The sequence below is a fragment of the Saccopteryx leptura genome, chromosome 2 (genome assembly GCF_036850995.1).
Source record: "Saccopteryx leptura isolate mSacLep1 chromosome 2, mSacLep1_pri_phased_curated, whole genome shotgun sequence".
Taxonomy (NCBI): Eukaryota; Metazoa; Chordata; class Mammalia; order Chiroptera; family Emballonuridae; genus Saccopteryx; species Saccopteryx leptura.
Genome location: NC_089504.1, coordinates 28,140,353 through 28,154,664, shown reverse-complemented (window position 1 = coordinate 28,154,664; position 14,312 = coordinate 28,140,353). Strand labels below are relative to the sequence as shown.

The window sequence follows — 14,312 nt, the reverse complement described above, 5'->3', positions numbered from 1 at the left end:
GCGGGGGTGGCCGAACCGAGGGCTTGGGGATGAGGCTGTACCCCTATGGGTTTTGTTTGTTTGTTTTTTAACCCTTGCATATTTGCACTGAAGTTAGTGGCCCAGTCTAAATCATTGTTTGGTATAAGTTTTGACCTGGATAAGGGGAATATTATTGTGTTAAGCAAGGGCAGATAATCTACATATTGAAAAGAAGTACATTTTCTTTTTCTTACATAGGCAGAGATAGACAGGTACGGAGAGAGAGATGAGAAGCATCAATCATTAGTTTTTCGTTTCGCGTTGGGACTTCTTAATTGTTCATTCATTGCTTTCTCATATGTGCCTTGACCGGGGGCCCTCAGCAGACCGAGTAATCCCTTGCTGGAGCCAGGGACCTTGGGTCCAAGTGAGCTTTTTTTTTTGGTGACCTCAGGGTCTGGAGCCTGGGTCCTTCCGCATCCCAGTCCGACGCTCTATCCACTGCGCCACCACCTGGTCAGGCATTTTCTTATGTCGTATTCAGTAGTTGATGTTTTCTTGTGTCGGCTAAATCAGAGGTTCTCAAAGTGTGGTCCAGGAACCCCTGGGATTCCTGACACAGGTCAGAATTATTTTCATATCATGCAGATGTTTGTCTTTTCCACACTCATTTTCCTCCCCTGTGTGTCAGTGGAGTTTTCCAGAGGCGGCATAACTTGGGAAACTGCTAATAGGTTGAAGGCAGAAGCAGATATGAGAATCCAGATGTTTTCTTTTTTTTTTTTTAAAGATGTTTTTTTTTAAGATTTTATTTATTCATTATAGAGAGGAGAGAGAGAGAGAGAGAGAGAGAGAGAGAGAGAGAAGGGGGAGGAGCAGGAAGCATCAACTCCCATATGTGCCTTGACCAGGCAAGCCCAGGGTTTCGAACCGCGACCTCAGCGTTTCCAGGTTGATGCTTTATCCACTGCGCCACCACAGGTCAGGCCCAGATGTTTTCTATTTGAAGTTAGTCCTTTAAGAGATTTGCTGAAATATAAAGCAGTGTGACTTTTCTCTCTAAATGGTTTTTGCTTTGGAAAATAGCTATTTTTCATGAAGAATACATTACTTATATTAGCATTCAATGCATTTATTTTTAAAATGAATACATAAAGAAGTATTTTAAAATTTTCTGTTATAATTTCTAATATTCCAAATGTTGATACATGAAGTCCACATAAGCAAAAGGTCTTTGAGGTCTTCAAGAATTTTTTATTTTATTTTATTTTTATTTTTATTTTTTTGTTTGTATTTTTCCGAAGTTAGAAGTGGGGAGGCAGACAGACTCCCGCATGCGCCTGACTGGGATCCACCGGGCGTGCCCACCAGGGGGCGATGCTCCCTTGTGGTCAGACCCATTCTAGAACCTCAGGTGGAGATCATGGAGCCGGCCTCCATTGGCCAACTTTGCTCCAATGGAGCCTTGGCTGCTGGAGGGGAAGAGAGAGACAGAGAGGAAGGAGAGGGGGAAGGGTGGAGAAGCAGATGTGTGCTTTTCCTGTGTGTCCTGAGAATCGAACCCCAGACTTCCACATGCTGGGCTGACGCTCTACTGCTGAGCCAACCGGCCAGGGCTGAGAATTTTTTTTAAGTCAAGCTTTTTTAAAAAAATGTTTTCATCAGGCCCTGGCCGGCTGGCACAGCGGTAGAGCATCGGCCTGGTGTGCAGGAGTCCCAGGTTCGATTCCCGGCCAGGGCACACAGAAGAAGCGCCCATCTGCTTCTCCACCCCTCCCCCTCTCCTTCCTCTCTGTCTCTTTCCAGTCCGGCAGCCAAGGCTCCACTGGAGCAAGCTTTCCCCGGGGGCGCTGGGGATGGCTCCATGGCCTCTGCCTCAGGCGCTGGAGTAGCTCTGGTTGCAACAGAGCAAAGCCCCAGATGGGCAGAGGATCGCCCCCTGGTGGGCCTGCCGGGTGGATTCTGGTCGGGCGCATGCGGGAGTCTGACTGCCTCCCTGTTTCCAACTTCAGAAAAATACAAAAAAAAAAAAATGTTTTCATCATTGATTCTTTGCAAATTAATACAGAGAAAAAGCCATTTGCTTACCAGGTTACAGGGGTATGTTGGTTCTAGTGAAAATACTGCATCTGAAATAGCAACTGCAATTGGAGTCACAACCTGTCTACATTTATGATAATCACAGTCATTCTCCAAATTCATCTGTCCTATGTATAGACCAAACAGATAAGTCAAACGGCACGTGATAGCTTATAACCACCTTTTCATTTCTCATGCTTTGGTTGTGGCATCGATTCTCAACCTGTGGGTCGCGACTCCGGCGGGGGTCGAACGACCAAAGCACAGGGGTCGCCTAAAGCCATAAAACCATCGGAAATACATATTTTATTTAAAAATGTATTGTATAATAAATATGTATTTTCCGCTGCTCTAGGGGCTTCTACTTGACCATTTCTACCATAATGATCCTTGGACGCAATGATCAATTTGGGGATTGTGCCAGTTGCCAAATGTGGGTATTCTAGTTACACATTAAGGAACTAGGAACATAGCTACAGATTGCTGATTTACATGGCCCACTATGATTCAAACCTGATCTAAAACTCCTGGACACTATTGTGTCATAGGTAATTTCTAAGCCTCTGTTGCCTACATAATTATTTTTAAAAAACTAATTTTGATGAAATGCATAATTGAGGCATATCAGATAGTTTATGTTGTTAATTTTTCTCTTTTTAAAATGATAAATCTGTAAGGGGAAATGAATAGGGCAACAGTTCACTAATATATAATTTAAGTACTTAACATCTGGAGTTGAGGCTTTAAGAAAGCTAGAACATTACCCTGCTTCTTTTTGGAAGTCATCAAGCGCCAGCAAGTTGAATGTTAACTGTTTTTAAAATATCTGCATTGCAACTGGTTTTTAAAAATAGGTACTCAGTGTAGATCTAAAATTGGCCAAGTACATAAAATAAGGAAGTCATATATGCAGTCTATTAAAAAATCTTTCCAAGTTTTGTTATAACTCAGTGAAACATTTTCTATTCTTTCTTTATTTTAGTGAGAGGAGAGGAGGCAGAGAGATAGACTCCCACATGTGCCCGACCGGTATCCATCTGGCAAGCCCACTAGGGTGGCATGCTCTGCCCATCTGGGGTTGTTGCTCCACTGCTCAGCAATGGATCCAATTTTTTTTTTTAGTGCCCGAGACAGAGGGCAGAGAGCCATCCTCAGCACCTGAGGCCAACTTGCTTGAACCAGTAGAGCCATGGCTGCGGGAGGGGAAGAGAGAGAGAGAGAAAGGAGAGAGAAGGGGGAGGGGTAGAGAAGCAGATGGTTGCTTCTCCTGTTTGCCCTGACTGGGCATTGAATGTGGGACATCCATACCCTGGGCTGATGATGCTCTACCACTGAGCCAATCGGCCAGGGCCGAAACATTTTCAAACATAGTCTAATAATTTATTTTGGGCAGAGTGTGGGGTTATTGTGATTTTAAATGACTTTGTTTTTTTTTTAGCTTTCATTTCATAATGAAAATATATTTTAAAATCATTTTTATTTTTCAATTATAATTGACATACAATATTATATTAGTTTCAGGTGCATACCCCAGTGCTTAGGCATGGTATAACTAAGTGATCGTCACAATAAAACTTGTACCTATCTGACAACAAACACAGTTATTAGAGTATTATTGCCTATATTCTCCATGCTATACTTTACATTTATATCCCCATGACTATTCTGTTACTACGGATTTGTACTTCTTAATCCTTTCATCTTATTCAATGCTCCAACCCCCCCTTCCATTTGGCAACCATCAAAATGTTCTCTGAGTCTGTTTCTGTTCTGCTTGTTATTTTGTTTTTTAGATTTAACTGTTGATAAGTATTTATTGTCATTTTATTGTTTTATATTTTTGATGTTTTTCTTGTAATGGTGATTTGGTGGTGATGAACTCCTTTTAGCATTTTCTTGTCTGGGAAGCTCTTTATATGTCCTTTTTTAAGTGATAGCTCTGCTGGGCAGAATAATCTTGGTTATAGGTCTTTGCTTTTTATCACATTGTATATTTCTTACCAGTCCTCCTTGCCTGCAAAGTGTCTTGAGAAATCAGCTGAAAGCTTTATAGGAGCTCCCTTGTATGTAGGTATCTACTTTTCCCTTGCTGCTTTTAAGATTCTCTCTTTGTCTTTAAACTTTTGCATTTTAATTATGTGGCACTCTTTGGGTTCATCTTATTTGGGAATCTCTGCTTCCTTGACTTATATGTCTGTTTTCTTCACTAGGTTAGGGAAGTTTTCTGTCTTTTTTTTTTTTTTTTTTTTCAATTTCTAGCTTTCTTCTCCTTCTGGCACCCCCATGATGCAAATGTTGGTATATTTGAAGTTGTACCAAATGCTCCTTCCTCTATCCTCTTTTCTTTCGATTCGTTTTTCATTCTGCTGTTTTGATTGGATATTTTTTGCTTCCTTATATTCTAACTTGCTGTTTTGATTCTTGGCTTCCTCTACTCTACTGTTTATTCCCTGTACATTATTCTTCATTTAGTTAGTGTAACCTTCATTTCTGACTGGTTCTTTTTTATGATTTCCATGTCCTTTTTTATACTGTGAAGTTCTAAGTTCATCTACTCTTCCCCTAAGTTCATTGAGCATCCTTATAACCAGTGTTTTGAACTTTGCAGTGAAGGGATTGCTTATCTCCATTTTGTTTAGTTTTTTCAGTAGAGTTTGATTTTGTTCTTTGATTTGGGACATGCTCCTTTGTCTCTTCATTTTGGCAGCCTCCCTTTGTTGGTTTCTATGTATCAGGTTGAACTGCTACATCTCCTGGGCTTGGTACAGTGGCCTAGTGGAGCAGGTGTCCTGTAGGGTCCAGTGGCACAGGCTTTTCCATTCACCTGAGCTGGGCATTTGAGGTGCGTCCCCTCTGTGGTGGGCTGTGTACACCCTCCTGTTGTAATTGAGCTTTGGTTACAGTTGGCACATCACTGGGAGAGATTTATCCGCAGGAGGATCTGCTGTGAAGATTGGCTGCAACCACTGTGGAAGATCAGCTGTGCAGGGGCCTGCTCTAGGCGCAGAACTTACTCCAGTGGTCCTCTGGTGCCTGCTAAGTCCGCTCCTCAAATGTGTCCCTTGTGGAGGTGGTTGGGTGGTGCTTCGATGTGGTCTGAAGCTGTCCACAAGATATGCCGGCCCTGGGGTCTCCCAGGACATATAAGCCAAAGTCAGCCACCACCTGTGTTCTGACAGGGGCCACCTGGAATGAGCTACAAAGTGATCTGCTGATGGCTGCTACCTGTGCTGGGCTTGGAGGTGCCTGGGAGAGGCCAATCTTCAAACCATGGCTCACTGCCACTAGTACTGGGCCTGGGGTCACCTAGCAAGAGTTATGGGATGTACCAAAGCCAGATACTGCTTTGTGAAAGATTTTATGATAATCAGAAGCATGAGCCAAGACAAACCATTTGCATGAAAAAGCCACTGGAAACAGCTTGGGTGGGCCCACAAGTTGGATTAGGCAGGGCCTCAGGGAATCACCAGGGTGGAGGGAGACTCAGATACGGTACCCCACTGCCGGCCCTGTGGGTGAAGGCCTCAGAAAAAGAACATTTGCCTCTGCCAGCCCTTCTCATCCTTGATGCCAGACTCTTCAATTCCTCCCCTATGATGTCCCTGGTGCCTTTCAAGCTGTTGCCCCAGAGCTGGAGGTCAGAGGGGTGAGTCCAAGGAAGTCCGTGAGTGGAGCCTGTAAGAGGAATTTCCTGAAACTTCATTTCACTTAGCCACAATCCCCACTGGTTTTTACAACCAGAAGTTATGGGGACTTCTCTTCCTGTCACTGGGGGGCCTGGTGTGGGGCTGGGACCCCTTGCTCCTCAGGGGGACCTCTGCAGCTGAGATATCCTCCTGATTTTTACCTACCACAAGTGGGTATGGGACCAACTTACTCCTGTCTCTGCACCCCTGTCAGTCTCAGTGTGGCTTCTTCTTTATATCCTTAGTATAGGACTTCCTTTCTGATCTTTCTAGATTTCAGGTGGTTCCGAATGATTGCTGTTCTGTAGTTTAGTTGTAATTTTGATGTGCTTGTGGGAGGATGCGAGTACTGCATTTACCTATGCTGCCATCTTGATGGAAGCCTCTCATAATGAAAATATTTGGATGTTAAAGTTCACAGGTGACTATATGACTTTAAACATTTTATACTTTGCATTAGATTCATGTCTCAATAGGACAAATTTTGCTGAGAGTTTTGGGGAGAATAATTTTACTGGTATAGTGTCACAAACATCTTAACTCCCGAGAGGACAGATAATTTTTTCTTTTAAATGTTACTATGTTAAAAATAAAATAATGTGTCCTGATTAACACACTTGCTATTTAGCTAATGAATACAAATTGGTTTTAAAAATGAGAAGATATAAAAAATATATACATTCTTTTTTCCTACCAAATATCATTTGTATGCTCTAAAGATATGCAAGTTGTTTCTGTTTAACTTTCTATGTTTTTGTAGATTAACTTCACAGTAAACTAATTCTGGTTTCAGTATGATATATACTGGGGAGCTCTACACCCAAAGAACTTTGTCATAAGAATTTCTTATACTGTAAAATGCATTATCATATTGTTTGTACTGTGAAGAATATTACAGAAGGGCTATTTGAGTTAGAGAAATGTTTCTTGGTGATATAATTTTGAAAATTGGGACTGATACAGGGGAGACCCTCCCTTCAACGCTGTTCTTTTCTATTCCTAACAAAGTCTTAGCTTCAGTGATTTAAGACTTGGTGTTATTTTTCAGTGTCATCATGTGCCTTTCTCCTCCCAGCCTGGCTATAAGAACACAGAAGAATTATAACTTGGGCTCAGAGAACTGAGTCAGAAACAGCCCGAGGGTTACATTTTGCTATCTTTTTTTTATCTCAATGATCAATGATTTATTTAGCAGATAAATCAATAATAGTGTCTGCCATGTACTAGGTAGTAAATAGTATATGTTCTTATGTATATTGTCTTATCTGAAATCCTTATGTTATGTATTATTCCTATTTTATGAAATTTGAATTTAAGCCAAGAGAGGTTAGAGGTCCTACAGAAAAGGTCACAAAATTGGTATGCAATCGTAACAGGCGTTCTCAATTGTGATATTAAGGGAAATTAATTGTAATATAATATATATGTATATATATGTACAGATATAAAAATATAAATAAACATAAAGATGTGGGAAAGCAAACAAGTTGTTGAGGTCACTACGAAGAGTAAGTGCTGGAGCCAGGATTTGTACTTGGACAGTTAAGCTGTAGAGTGCCCACTCTGAGGCACTGATATTAGCCTTTCAACATGAGGATCGCTCAGTAAAACAGCTAGTGTCATTGACCAGAAGAGAAGATCATATTCATTTACTGTGCTGACTGACCGATGTTGTAATCAGTCATCACTATATGGGGCAATACTGAATAGCACCTATACATGAATTAGATATGTAACAATATAAATGTATTAAAGACATAGTGGTATTGGCTCCAAAGACAGCATGACCGTGTATTATCAAAGTAACTAAAAAATTCTTAGATTTAGGAGAAATTGCTACACTGGAGATCGGCATCCTGTCTTATAGTAAGTTTCTCATAACTAATTTTTCTTCCAAATTGGAACAGGTCACCATTTCTTGAGTTGTCACCAGATTGGTGTCACTTCACTTGAAAGTTCACAGAAAATTCACATCTATCAATTCACATTCATTCCTAGGCACATTAGGTTGTTTGGAGTGGTGGGTTGCACTATTTAAATACTTGTGTATCTTTTCTTTTCATGAGCACATATGGATGATTTCTTATCTTAATATAAGTATGATGATGAACTCACACATTTTCATAGTATAAAATATTTTTGATTTTTGTTTTCTCATAAATGGGCCTCTCCTTAGGAGGTAACAACAGTTGACAATTTGGTTGTGTATTTGTGCAGACCTAATGATATATATTACTTGCATGTTTATGTACCTATAGAAGAAATATTTGGTTTTCTCCTGTAAATGATTTTGTACTGTACATATTGTTTATATATATATTGTTTTCTTTTTGTCATGTCAGTGCATGTAAAAGTGTGACATTCTTTTGAATAGGTGCATTGCATTTCATAGATTGGATATGACATAATTTGTTAAAAGTTGGTCTAAATATACAATTAACAAATGAACATTAAAAATGTTAATTGATTTTAGAGAGAAAGGAAGGGAAAGAGAGAGAGAGAGAGAAAAACATCAATCTCTTCCTGTATGTGCTCTGACACAGGATTGATCTGGTAACTTTGGGACAATGCTCTAACCAACCGAGCTATTCGGCCAGGGCAGATGAACATTTAATTTTAAAGAATCCAAATACAGCCTGACAAGGTGGTGGCGCAGAGGATAGAGCAGTGTTTCCCAACCTTTTTTGTGCCATGCCCCACCTTAACCTTTCTAAAATTTTTATGCCCCCCCCCTATGTAACATACATAATTTTTAACATTAAAAAATTGATTTGTTGCCTGACCAGGCAGTGGCGCAGTGGGTAAAGCGTCGGACTGGGATGCGGAAGACCCAGGTTCGAGACCCCGAGGTCGCTGGCTTGAGCGCGGGCTCATCTGGTTTGAGCAAAAAGCTCACCAGCTTGAGCCCAAGGTTGCTGGCTCAAGCAAGGGGTTACTCGGTCTGCTGAAGGCCCGCGGTCAAGGCACATATGAGAAAGCAATCAATGAACAACTAAGGTGTTGCAACGCGCAATGAAAAACTAATGATTGATGCTTCTCATCTCTCCGTTCCTGCCTGTCTATCCCTCTCTCTGACTCTCTCTCTCTCTCTGTCGCTGTAAAATAAAAAAATAAAAAAAAAATTGATTTGTTCACTTAATAAACATAAATGATAGGTTCTAGGAAGAAATCACTATGAAATTGTTAACAAAACACAGTAAGTAAAATTTCAAAACATATAATGAAAAACAGAAATTTAAATTCCAAATAATTTTAATACAGATTTTTCTATATTAATTTATTATTTTAATTTAGTGTGATCCTTGCGCTTGATGCTTGCTGCACAGAGATTTTATATTAGGTTCCAATTTGGTTAGCTTTAGTCTCAAGTCTCCACGTTGTGTTATATCCAGCCAATTTCTTTTTTTTACCAGTAAGTCATTTACAGCACAAAATCCACATTCAGCTAAAAATGAAGATGGAAATGGTAGCAATAGTTTTCTTGCACATTTGGTTGAATTTGGGTATTTGATTTCTGTTTCCTCACAAAGCCATGCCATCGCTCCTTTGATATTAAATAAAGCTTTAACTGACTCATCATTTTGCAGTTCTGCGAGTTCTTCTTGATACTGCATATTTGATATATCAGACAAATCCACTAACATTGGCTGCATCATCCATGTTGGGAAATCAATTTGTTTTAAATCAGAAAATCTTTCTTTTAAATCAGCCGATACAATATTCAAATGATTTACAATAACAAGTAAAGCAGTATCAGTTACTTCACATTTTTGGAGCCAATGAAACTGTTTAAAGTTTTTGTTGTTAATATGTTTCTGACATAACTCAATATTGGTAATGAAACCAAATATCTTTGCTTTTGCATCGACAAGAGTTTTATTTGTTCCTTGAAGTTGCTTATTTAATATATTTAGTTTTTCAAAGATATTGGCTAAATAACTCACAAATGCTTTACCATCTATTGTTAATAGATACTTCATTTCAGGTTTGTCGCTTAAAAAATCACCAAGAGTATCAAACAGTTCCATAAATCTTTTCAAACAGTTTCCTTTAGATAGCCATCTTACTTCAGTATGAAGTAAAAGTCTCACATGGTCTTCATTTTGTTCTTCACAAAATAGCTTGAAAAGACGCTCACATTTGGCACTAGCTTTAATAGCATTAACACACTTTATTACTGTATGTAATACTTCATTCAGAACAGGCGAGATGTTTTTAGCTACCAAGTTTTTCCTATGAATAACACAATGCACAAGTATCATTTCTGGATTAGCATCTTTCATCAATTTTAAGCAGCCATTTTTCTTGCCCATCGTATTGGGAGCACCATCTGCAGCACAAGATGTTATATTTTTCATTGGTATATCATTGACATCTAAGTAGTTTTTTAGCTTATTATATATATCTTTGGAAGTCGTGGTGCTTTCTAATTTTTTTTTTTTCTGAAGCTGGAAATGGGGAGAGACAGTCAGACAGACTCCCGCATGCGCCCGACTGGGATCCACCCGGCACACCCACCAGGGGCGACGCTCTGCCCACCAGGGGGCGATGCTCTGCTCCTCTGGGGCGTCACTCTGCGGCGACCAGAGCCACTCTAGTGCCTGGGGCAGAGGCCAAGGAGCCATCTCCAGTGCCCGGGCCATCTTTGCTCCAATGGAGCCTTGGCTGTGGGAGGGGAAGAGAGAGACAGAGAGGAAGGAGGGGGGGGAGAAGCAAATGGGCGCTTCTCCTATGTGCCCTGGCTGGGAATCGAACTCTGGTCCCCCGCACGCCAGGCCGACGCTCTACCGCTGAGCCAACCGGCCAGGGCCGCTTTCTCATCTTTTACAGAACAACATTTCTTCAGCAAAATGTCCTTTATCAATGTATCTTATGTAAGTTATCAATACTGCCTCACTGTCTCTCAAAGTTGATTCATCCATTTGCAAGGAGAATTTTCTTGTTTTCAGCTTTTCAATAAGTTGTTTTTCAATATCCTCACTCATTTCGTCTATTCTTCTGCTAACAGAATTGTTACTGAGTGGCATAGCTTTTACATCTTTGTCATCTTTTTCAAGAACCGTTTTAAGAAATGCTGATATTGACAGTTTTATTAAATTCTCTCCTATAGTGTGATTTTCTCCAGTTTTAGCGATGAATAAAGAAATTTGATAACTAGCCTCAAGAACACGATTATTAGTTGAAGTATGAGCAGTAAATAGAGACTTTAATGTTGTTCTTTTTTCAAAATTTTTCTTTAAAGTTTTAAAGTAACTCAAATCTGAATTAATATGAGCACTATGTTTCGCCTTCAAATGCGCCTCAAGACGACCTCATTTCATTGATTCGTTGTTCAAGCATTGCTGGCATAAAAGACAAAAAGGAATCTGCTCATTGTGAACAGCGGGTATGAACCCAAATTTTAAATATTTTTCCGAATATTGACGAGTTTTTTTCTTGCTTGCACCACTCATTTTACTATGGGCTATAAGAAATAAAAATGAGATAAATTAAAAACTAATATTAAAATATGTATTAAAATATATTCAATATGACATAGAGTAAACGTATACTAAAAATTCATATTTATTTAAATGTATATAACACATTTACTACACTACCACCGCAAATCAAAAGGTATCTATATTTTTTCCACTTGACAAAATTTTCTGGAAAGTTATGCTTCTAAAATTAAAATTGTCGTGCATGCACTATTATAGCCCCAATAATATTTATAAAATATTAGTGCTTTCTAGCCCCGATGCAAGAAGTACTTAATAAAGAGTTTAATATTGATAAAAATAAAATCAAATACTTACCAATTATATCTATACTATATATATGTATATTTATTAAATCAACAAGCTTTTACAACAGTTTTGACTGACAGTTATTTCAAATTAACACCAACTGAATGATGTGAAACACTACAGAAGTTGCGATGGGCCAATTAGGTGAGAATAACTGCGGTGTTTAGCGAGTTTTTAAAATGTCCGGTGTTCCCTGTGGCAGATGGCACAGTCCGCGGTAAACCCAGGACGAAGTTTACTTGACGACGCCAATCACCCAGTTGATATTTTGGTCTCGTCAAACGAAATTATACTTAATAATTATTTACCGCAATTATTTAAGAATTGCATTTTTTGTTAAATTTGGCACCGATATCTAGCATTGCGTTTAAATGGCCCGGGGCAAAAGAGTTAAAGTCGTGTCGTGTCCATTTTCAAATTGCCCCCCTTAACTATCGAATTGCCCCCCTGTGGGGCATGGGCCCCACGTTGGGAAACACCGGGATAGAGCATTGGACTGGAATGCGGAAGGACCCAGGTTCGAGACCCCAAGGTCACCAGCTTGAGCGCGGGCTCATCTGGTTTGAGCAAAAGCTCACCAGCTTGGACCCAAGGTTGCTGGCTTGAGCAAGGGGTTACTTGGTCTGCTGAAGGCCCGCGGTCAAGGCACATATGAGAAAGCAATCAATGAACAATTAAGGTGTCGCAACGCGCAACGAAAAACTGATGATCGATGCTTCTCATCTCCGTTCCTGTCTGTCTGCCCCTGTCTGTCCCTCTCTCTGACTCTGTCTCTGTAAGAAAAAAAAAAAGAATCCAAATACAGTTAAGTTATATAATTGAATAAATTTAAAGCCTGTTCAGTCATCTTCCCTAATCCCAGACTTTTCCAGAGACGATAAGAGTTAACATATGGTGTGCTGCACACCTGTTCTGGGCATCCCATATATCTGTGTGTACCTAGGGAACCGTAGTGTTTGGGTTTTCACACATAAATGATTCCATGCTGAAATATTGTTGTTCACTGTGATTGTATTTGGTTCTTTGTTTTTAACCAATGGCATATTTTAGGGATCTTTCTCTGATAATTTGATCTACCACACTCCTGAGTTGCTCATGTATAAAGTATTCCATAGTACAAGAGATTGTGGTTTGCCTGATTAGGTGGTGGCGCAGTATATAGAATGTCGGACTGGGATGTGGAGGACCCAGGTTCGAGACCCTGAGGTCACCAGCTTGAGCGTGGGCTTATCTGGTTTTAGGACAGCTTACCAGCTTGAGCCCAAGGTAACTGGCTTGAGCAAGGGGTCACTCTTCTGTAGCTCCTGGTCAAGGCACGTATGAGAAAACAATCAATGAACAACTAAGGTACTGCAACAAAGAATTGATGCTTCTTATCTCTCTCCCTTCCTGTCTGTGTGTCCCTCTCTCTGACTTTCTCTTTCACAAAAAGAGAGATTGTGGTTTATTTAACTATTTCTCTGATAATGGTCATTTAGATTTCTTCCATTTTTTTCACAGCATTATAAACAATGCTTTAATATTCTTTTTTTTTTTTTTTTTTTTTTTTTTTTTTTTAAATTATTTTTATTTATTCATTTTAGAGGGGGGGGGGGAGAGGGGGAGAGAGAGAGAGAAAGAGAGAGAGAGAGAGAGGAGGGGAGGAGCAGGAAGCTTCAACTCCCATATGTGCCTTGACAGGGCAAGCCCAGGGTTTCGAACCAGCGACCTCAATATTCCAGGTCGATGCTTTTATCCACTGCGCCACCACAGGTCAGGCTGCTTTAATATTCTTGAATGAAACGCCTTTGGACACTTGAGTCAATTTTAATTTAAAAATTTTAATCATAAATGGGATTGTTTTCTTAGTTTTCATTTCTGATAGTTCAGTGTTGGTGTATAAAAATGAAACAGCCTGACCAAGCGGTGGCACAGTGGATAGAACATTGGACTGGGATGCGGAGGACCCAGAGTTGAGACCCCAAGGTCTCTGGCTTGAGCGTGGGGTCACTCACTGTGCTGTAGCCCTCTGGTCAAGGCACATATGAGAAAGCAATCAATGAACAACTAAGGAGCCACAACGAAGAATTGATGCTTGCCATCTCTCTCCCTGCCTGTCTGCCCCTATCTGTCCCTCTCTCTGTCTCTGTCACCAAAAAACAAATAAACACAAAAAAGATTTCTGGATATCAATTTTGTATCCTTCTACTTTATTGATTTCATTTATCAGCTCCAATAGTTCTTTGGTGGAATCTTTAGGGTTCTCTACATATATACTGTGCACAAAAATTAGGGGATATTTAAAAATGAATATGAAGCAATAAAATATCCCTTAATTTTTGTGAACAGTATACTATCATTTCATCTGCAGATAATGACAATTTTACTTCTTCCTTTCCAATTTGGATGCCTTTTATCTTTTCTGGTTTGTCTGATTGCTGTGGCTAGGACTCCCAGTGCTATATTGAAGTAAGAGTGGTGATAGCAAATAATCCTGTCTTGCTCCTGATCTTAAGGGAAGTGCTTTTTGCTGATTTTTTTTTTTTTTTGGTAACAGAGACAGAGAGACGGAGAGAGGGACAGATAGGGACAGACAGGAAGGGAGAGAGATGAGAAGCATCAATTCTTTGTTGTGGCATCTTAGTTGTTCATTGATTGCTTTCTCATATGTGCCTTGACCTGGGGGGCTACAGCAGACCAAGTGACCCCTTACTCAAGCCAGCAACCTTGGGCTGAAGCTGATGAGCTTTGCTCAGACCAGATGAGCCTGTGCTCAAGCTGGCAACCTTGGGATCTCAAACCTGGGTCCTCCACGTCC

The 14,312-nt window shown here is 40.0% G+C and overlaps 1 protein-coding gene across 2 annotated transcripts in view; it reads left to right on the top strand.

Annotated features, from left to right (window-relative positions):
- TMEM38B (transmembrane protein 38B) overlaps window positions 1–14,312 on the top strand; it is a 58,671-nt gene that overhangs the window by 1,048 nt on the left and 43,311 nt on the right. The gene's annotated exons all lie outside the window — the stretch shown is intronic.